The sequence below is a fragment of the Tupaia chinensis genome, unplaced genomic scaffold, assembly GCF_000334495.1.
Source record: "Tupaia chinensis unplaced genomic scaffold, TupChi_1.0 Scaffold000370_1, whole genome shotgun sequence".
In the NCBI taxonomy this organism is placed as follows: Eukaryota; Metazoa; Chordata; class Mammalia; order Scandentia; family Tupaiidae; genus Tupaia; species Tupaia belangeri.
In genome coordinates, this window is record NW_006159867.1 from 1923032 (window position 1) to 1930073 (window position 7042).

The following is a 7042-nucleotide window of genomic DNA, read 5'->3' on the forward strand; positions in this document are numbered from 1 at the left end:
AATGATATGTCCCTATGACACCAAATGCAGTAAGGTACAAGTAATGTCCTAATAAGACTTCTCTAAATTGTTTATATTTACAGATTAATAATAAACATAAAAATAATAATAAACATATCTGATGTTTATTAAGTATTTATGAATTGCCAGACTGTTTTCTCAGCATGAAACATGTACTACCTCATTAAATAGCTCTTCTACATACCTGTATAATATTAAAGTAGTTCTATTTGAACTAAATATTGGTGTGTCCCCACATAAACAGATTTCAGCTACTGAAATCCTAATCTTTAGTGTGATGATATTAGTAGCAGGGCATTGGGCTTAGTGCTTTCTTGGAGAAACATGAAAGAAACAAGTTCTCCCCTAATCACGTAATGATATAATAAGAAGACCCTGATCAGCACACCGGGAAGAGTGCCCTCACAGACACTTTCTCTGTCAACACCTTGATCTTGGACTTACTAGTCTCCAGAACTGTGAGAGATCAATGTTTCTTGTGTAAGTCATCCAGGCTATAATGTTTGGGTACAGAAACCGGAACTAAGACCTCCATTTTGGGGATGTATTAATACTATTACTATTACTATTTTAACATGAGCAAATTGAAGTATTGTGATGTTAAGTAACTTGTGAGGATCACAAGCTGGGTAGTTATGGTTTTAGTGTCCAAGCCATAAGGTTTGTACCCAAAGGTGATAATATTCTCTACTCTATGAACGTATTTGTCTGAAGTAATAATTTGGCAAAATATTTCCATAAATTCTATTTTCCCTAAAGTCTTATGAGGAAAGGGGAAAATGGATTATTTTGCTAATAACTAGAAAATAAAGTTCAAGCCTTTTAAAAGTGCATTACAGTACCTATGTGAGGCATGGAGGTTTAATGGACCATGTCTCATTCCACCTTATTACCACTCACATACACTCAAATACTTCACTCAAGTCTTTCAATTAAAATAAACTATAGTAATAGGTAACCAATTCTTCATTAAATACTTTTGTTACTCATTTTATAAATAACAGAAGAAAGCATAATTTAAAATGAAAATAAATTCAAGGCATTAAGAAGGTACTTTATAATGATGAAAGATGCAATTTACCATGTGGATATAAATTGTCATAATTCTCCTACAAAAGATTTTGCTAGAGACATTGTACAGAATTAATAGAAATGCAAGAAGGAATCTAAGATTTGTAAAGAGATCAACTGAACATTTTCATTGGTACAATCCACTAAGTTTAAAATACCTCCCTCACTAGGTATAAAATAAATTTGAAAATTCTCTGTGACAAGAAAATACTGTAATAGTTTAATTAACTATTCATTTTTACTTTTTGACAGCCCATAAAAAAATAAGCCATTCATGAAAATGACATCTTTAATTTAATGAGTTAGAGCATTATTCTACTATGTTGTACTGTATATCCAATAACTGTATGTGGGGTGGAAAAACAAAGGTAGAAGTAAAATTGGCCTCTTTTACCATTATTCCTAATAATCTACATGCATGATAATAAATTATTCATTCCATTCTAAAAAACTGGTTTAAAGGCATTAATTCATAGACAGCAGGGAAGAGTTACTTCCACTAGGGTACACAGTAAGCTTCCCACTGAGTGTGAAGCTGCCATACTCACTGGTCACTTTGAGATCCCCAGGCTTTATATGGATCAGCAGGCAATGGAAGGTCTCTGTTTACTGACAGAGGTAACTGTCCCCAATTACCATGAGAAGTTGTAATGTCTGCTGTACAGTTGGGACAGAAGTGTCTAGAAACTTGATATTCACTGACTACCTCTGGGTCCAAATATGTCCAGTGATTGCAGTAAATACTTGTGAGCAAAGAAACTAAGGATTCAGATCCCAAGAACATGGATATGTGAGTCATCTCACAATATAAGCATCATTGATAGACTAAAATGCTACCCAAGAGTGAGAGAAATCTAGATTAGGTAATGGAGAAGGGAGATAATAAAAATAATTGTCAGCTACAAGAGCAGTCAGAGTGGGGCCAGCAGGTGGTATAGTGATTAAGGTGCTGGACTCCCCCAGACATGGAGGCTTGATATTCATGCCAGGTACATGTACACACATGCCCAAAATCCTGAGAGAAGAATGGAGGAGCAGGGATTGCAGAGGGGTCAACCCCCTGGGAGGTGATTTCTCATTTTCTCTCTCTCTATCTCTCCAGCAAGCACACATGCCCTATAGCAAAATCTCTCCTGAAAAAGAGAGAGAGAGAGAGAGAGAGAGCAGTTACAGCAGCTAGAATATAAATTGTTTCTTAAAGCCACCACCTTGCTGGGGACTTGGTGACAATTTTTCTTCTCAGAGAAGAAATGAGAAATAAGAATGCCTTGCTCATATATAATGCATCCCCTCTTGTGATGTTAGAGATGGTAATAATGAAGGAACAAGGACGTCTGAGATGCAGTGCATCTTGGTTTTACAGTTTCAGACCTCCTGTTATTACCTTTCTTTTCTTGTATCTCTTTCCTGAGTTCTGATGTCTTTTTACAAGATCCTCCCCCCCCAAAAAATGATCAGATCAGAAACGTGACCTAACTTTATGAGATATATTCATTTTGAGTATATATGAGCATATTCTTTTCTATGTGAAACTTGTGTTTCTATTCATTTGAAACACATGTAACTAAATGAAAACTAATGCATGTCAGCATTTGTATACCAGGAGTACTTAAAATATATCTGAGTAATGTTTTAAGGCCACAGATTTTAATAGAAGAGTTGGTGTTCAAATTTTATTAACTTCTAAGAGCTTTGCTATTACTACATTCTACCTCCTCAATGAAAAAAAAAAATAACAAAATAGTGCTATGAAAATTAAGGAGTCATTGATAGATAAATTTTTATTTTTGTTCTTTTTTTTTCTTTTTACAGGGGAAAGCGTTAATGCAGTCCCCCCCTACCACAAATTATGCAGTCGAGTTTCCCACATTTGGGGAAATCGCTGGGGTCAGCACATCTGGAGTACAATGGATACACCTCACCCTGGGAAACCACCTTCATGATCATGGTATCTCCCCATCCAGGTAAGTATGATAAATTGTTCTTATAATAGAAAGGAAAATGCATTAAAGTATAATTAAATTAAAAGAACCTCTGAAATTTGAGTATGTAATTTTTAGTTTATTTGCAAAAATTAAAAGTGTCATATATGTAAGACAATTTTTAAGATAAAAGAGTAACATTGTGGGACTTCAACTACCAAATATTAAGCTCTAATAATACAGATTATGTACAATAGATGTAAAAATAGAGTGATTAATGAAATCGAATATAGAGTCCAGAATCAGATATGATACATGAGTTTAGGGAAGAATTATTATTTTTTAGAGAGGTTTTTGCTATAAGGCACATGTGCTCGCCAGAAAGAGAGACAGAAAGCGAGAAATCACCTCCCAGGGGTGATGGCCATGCTGCAATCCCTTCTCCTCCTCTCTCTCGGGATCTTGGGCACGCACACACATAGGCCTGACGTAAGTTTAAGCCACTGGGTCCAGGACTCGAACCACGGTTGACTACATGGGAGTCCAGTGACATAGCCATTACGCTAACTGCTGATTTCTAGGGAAGAATTATTTAGGAAGAGGAAAGACTTTTCTAATGTTGGGAATAATTAAGAATTAAGTTTTGGGGCCAGCAGTGATGTAGTGGTTGAGGACGTTAGGCTTGCTTTCTCATTTTCCTTCTCTCTCTCTCTCTCTCTCTCTCTCTCTCTCACTCTGTCCCTTTCTGGTCAAATTAAAATAAATAAAGTTAAATAAAATAATTATTTAAAAAGAGAATTAGGTTTTATTGGGCTGTCACGGTACTTGGCAAAAATAATCTCACATTTAATACAAGCAGTGGTTTCATGTTTTGTTACCCATGAGCAGAATATTATTTATCAGATAAAATCTTCTTTGAAGGTACTGTACTGAACAAATAAAAACAAATTGTGTATGGTCTAAAATAGGTTAAATACCATAAAGTATACTTTGAAAGACCCGGATTCAACAGTAGAATGGAAAATGAAGAAGGATGGGAAATTGAAAATTAAAAATGATGGGGTGAATTCTAGATGTCAGGCTTATGAAGTTTACTTCTATTGCAGCACTGACAACAAACTTTGTCACCAGTTTTAATCACTATTTAAAAACTCTGTATCTGGACTACTCTCTGTAATCCTGCATATGTTAACCTATGAGCAGATTTACTGATTATCAGTGAATAGAGAGAGAAGGCATTTCATTTGGAAAAAAGAGAACAGGGTGATTGCTTTAAGTTTCAAGTTAAAATATTTTGGACCAATTGTTTTTATAAATGCCAATATATCTTTATCTTTTTTTCTCACCTTCTTTCCATGCTGGGCACATGTGTGTGTGTTCAAAATCCTGACAGGATGGAGAAATGAAGGAGAAGGGATTGCAGGGTGACCACACCCCACTGGGGGATGCTTTTTCTTCCCTCTCTACCTTCTTCCCTCCATTTTTCCGTTCCTTTTTCCTTCCTTCCTTCCCTCACTCTCCGTCATCTTTCTTCTTATCAGACAACTGACTAATTATGTCTTCCAAGGACTATATTTTGCTTTTCTTCTCATAAAACCTATACATCTGGAGAGCTCTTTTCCAAGAACATAGCCACATCCTTAACAAGAACCCAACATTTGTGTTTTCATGCCCAGAGAAGGATCTCATGCTTCACTAAGCAGGCAGTATATTTAGGTTTCATGTTTTTTACTCTTTTTCTTTTTTTCGCCTCAAGTCATGAAAAAACAGGGGTCCCGTTTTCTTAAAGCACCTGCATTTAATTGTAGGTTGTAGCTTGTCCTATAGAAAGACATGAGTAGCTGGGTTAAAATACACTGTACTGATACCAGAAGAAAGAGAGAGGAGGAGAGAGAGAACATTCTCATTTGGAGAATGATTTATACTCTTCAGGGGGAAAAACATCAACTAAATTCAATAGAAGTACTGAAGCTAAATAATGTGTTTTAGTTTGCTAGGATTTTACTTTTACCTCTGTCTTCCTTTGACTCCATCATGTTAACACTCTGAACTAAAAGCCTTATAATCTGAAAGTCAATATACTGAAAAGTATCTATTAAAACCTCACCTTAAAGAAAATACTGTATGTCTCAGCTTTCAGTCTCTGGTTGGTGTATTATGGAAAAATTTTCCGCATAATTTTGGCTGCTATTCAAAGTCTACATCTAAATGCATATAATTCAATAAGACCAAGGTACTCTTCTTTTTTTAGGAGTGATTTACTTAGAACATAAATTTTAGCTTCAGTTATAGAACTAAATATATATTTTGTCATCCTGCAGGCTATATAAAGCATTAATGGATTATTTAGGAAAGGTTACAAAATCCAGTCATAGAAAAGGATATCAATAATATGTACATTTTTAATTTCTTGATCGTTATTTTTAATACTTATAGGAGTTTTTCATGGAATAGAAACTATAGCTAGAAAGCTATTAACACAACTGCAAAAATATCTTTCTCTTCCATTTTATTTTTAATGTTCTCACTGAATATGTGAGTGGGTAAGGAAAGATCACAAAGCTAGAAATATTGACTGGACTTGGGTGTGCATTAGGTATATTGTCTTTGGGAAAAACATTCAGTTCAGAAATAATACAAGCCAACAGATGGCGTAGTGGTTACAGCACTGAACTCACATGCCCAACTGCAGTTGAGTCCCAGATGTGGTGGCTTGAAACATCATGCCAAGCATGTGTGGATGTGTGCCCAACATCCCAAGAGAATGGAGGAGAAGAGATTGTGTGCCCATGCCCCCTGGGGGTGATTTCTCACTTTCCCTCTTACTCTCTCTCTCTGGCAAACACATACGCCCTGTGACAAAACCCTTTAAAAAATTAATATAACATGCATTTCCAATGTGGGACAGAAGATCTGAAATTATACTTGGTTCTTTTCATTACCTCATTATTATTCTTAGAACGATGTGTATTGTTCATCGGAAAATACGTATTTTTATGACTTGTATTTGCAACAGAAGGCAATGTAGATATCTTGAATACTGAAGTTAGCTATTAGGAAGTATCTGCTGGGTAGAAAGAACAGTGGCTGTGAGCCGAGTTATGACGGTATAAACACAGACAAGTCAGGGAGCACTTTGCCTTTATCATATGTGGCACTTTGAGGGCATCATGAAAAAGGTGCTAGGCATAGACACCCTCTCAATGTTAGAATGTGACAATCTCTGCCATTTCAGGATAAAGAGAAATGAGAGCCTTTATTAATAATGAAAAGTCTTAAGGATATTGAGAAAACTCGGTGGAATGACTTGAGGACAGGATGGAACTAATCCTTAAAATCAATACAACACTAAGAAAATTATTGAACGTTAATTGAAATTTTCTCAGCTGTGGTTTCTGATAGTTGAATATTTCCAAGGAACCTGTATTCTGTGTGGTCAGAAATTTTTAAATAGAAATTTTATAAATTTTCTTTGCCCTAGTATCCACTAAATAGTTATTTATTACTTTTTTCAGACACCATTTTCCTAAACCCTTCTATAGCTGCTTTATCAGATTTTATTTTGTCTCTTTATTATTTTGTTATGATTATTTTTTATTTTGCTTTATTAAAATTTTTTTGAACAGTGTTTTACATTTTTCCCATTAGTGTGATTACACATGTCTGCAATCAATTTTTAAATTCATTTATTTTAGATGTACTTAGTACTTGTTAATTCAACTCATTCTTTTAGGTGTATTTATTATTACATATATAAGTTACATTTTCGGTTTCCTATAATTGATTCAATACATGTAAATCTTGCTATTAGTAGGTAGTATTCAATTTTTGAATAAATTTAGAAAAATATTTATGAAAAATATAAATATCTGTATGCATATATATCTACTAGATATCTTAAGAATTTACAAATGTCGGGGCTGACTGGTGGCATGGTGGTTAAAGACTCTGGATTCCCACATGGCCAACCACGGTTTGAGTTCCAAACCTGGTGGCTTGCTTTCTTGCATTCTCTTTTCCTCTCTCTG

The 7042-nt window shown here is 34.9% G+C and overlaps 1 non-coding gene across 1 annotated transcript; it reads right to left on the minus strand.

The window, feature by feature from the left end:
- Positions 1-2901: 2901 nt before the first annotated feature.
- On the minus strand, positions 2902-3064 carry LOC114008708 (U1 spliceosomal RNA). The gene has a single exon (XR_003550216.1). It is a non-coding gene; the product is annotated as a U1 spliceosomal RNA (small nuclear RNA).
- Positions 3065-7042: the final 3978 nt, after the last annotated feature.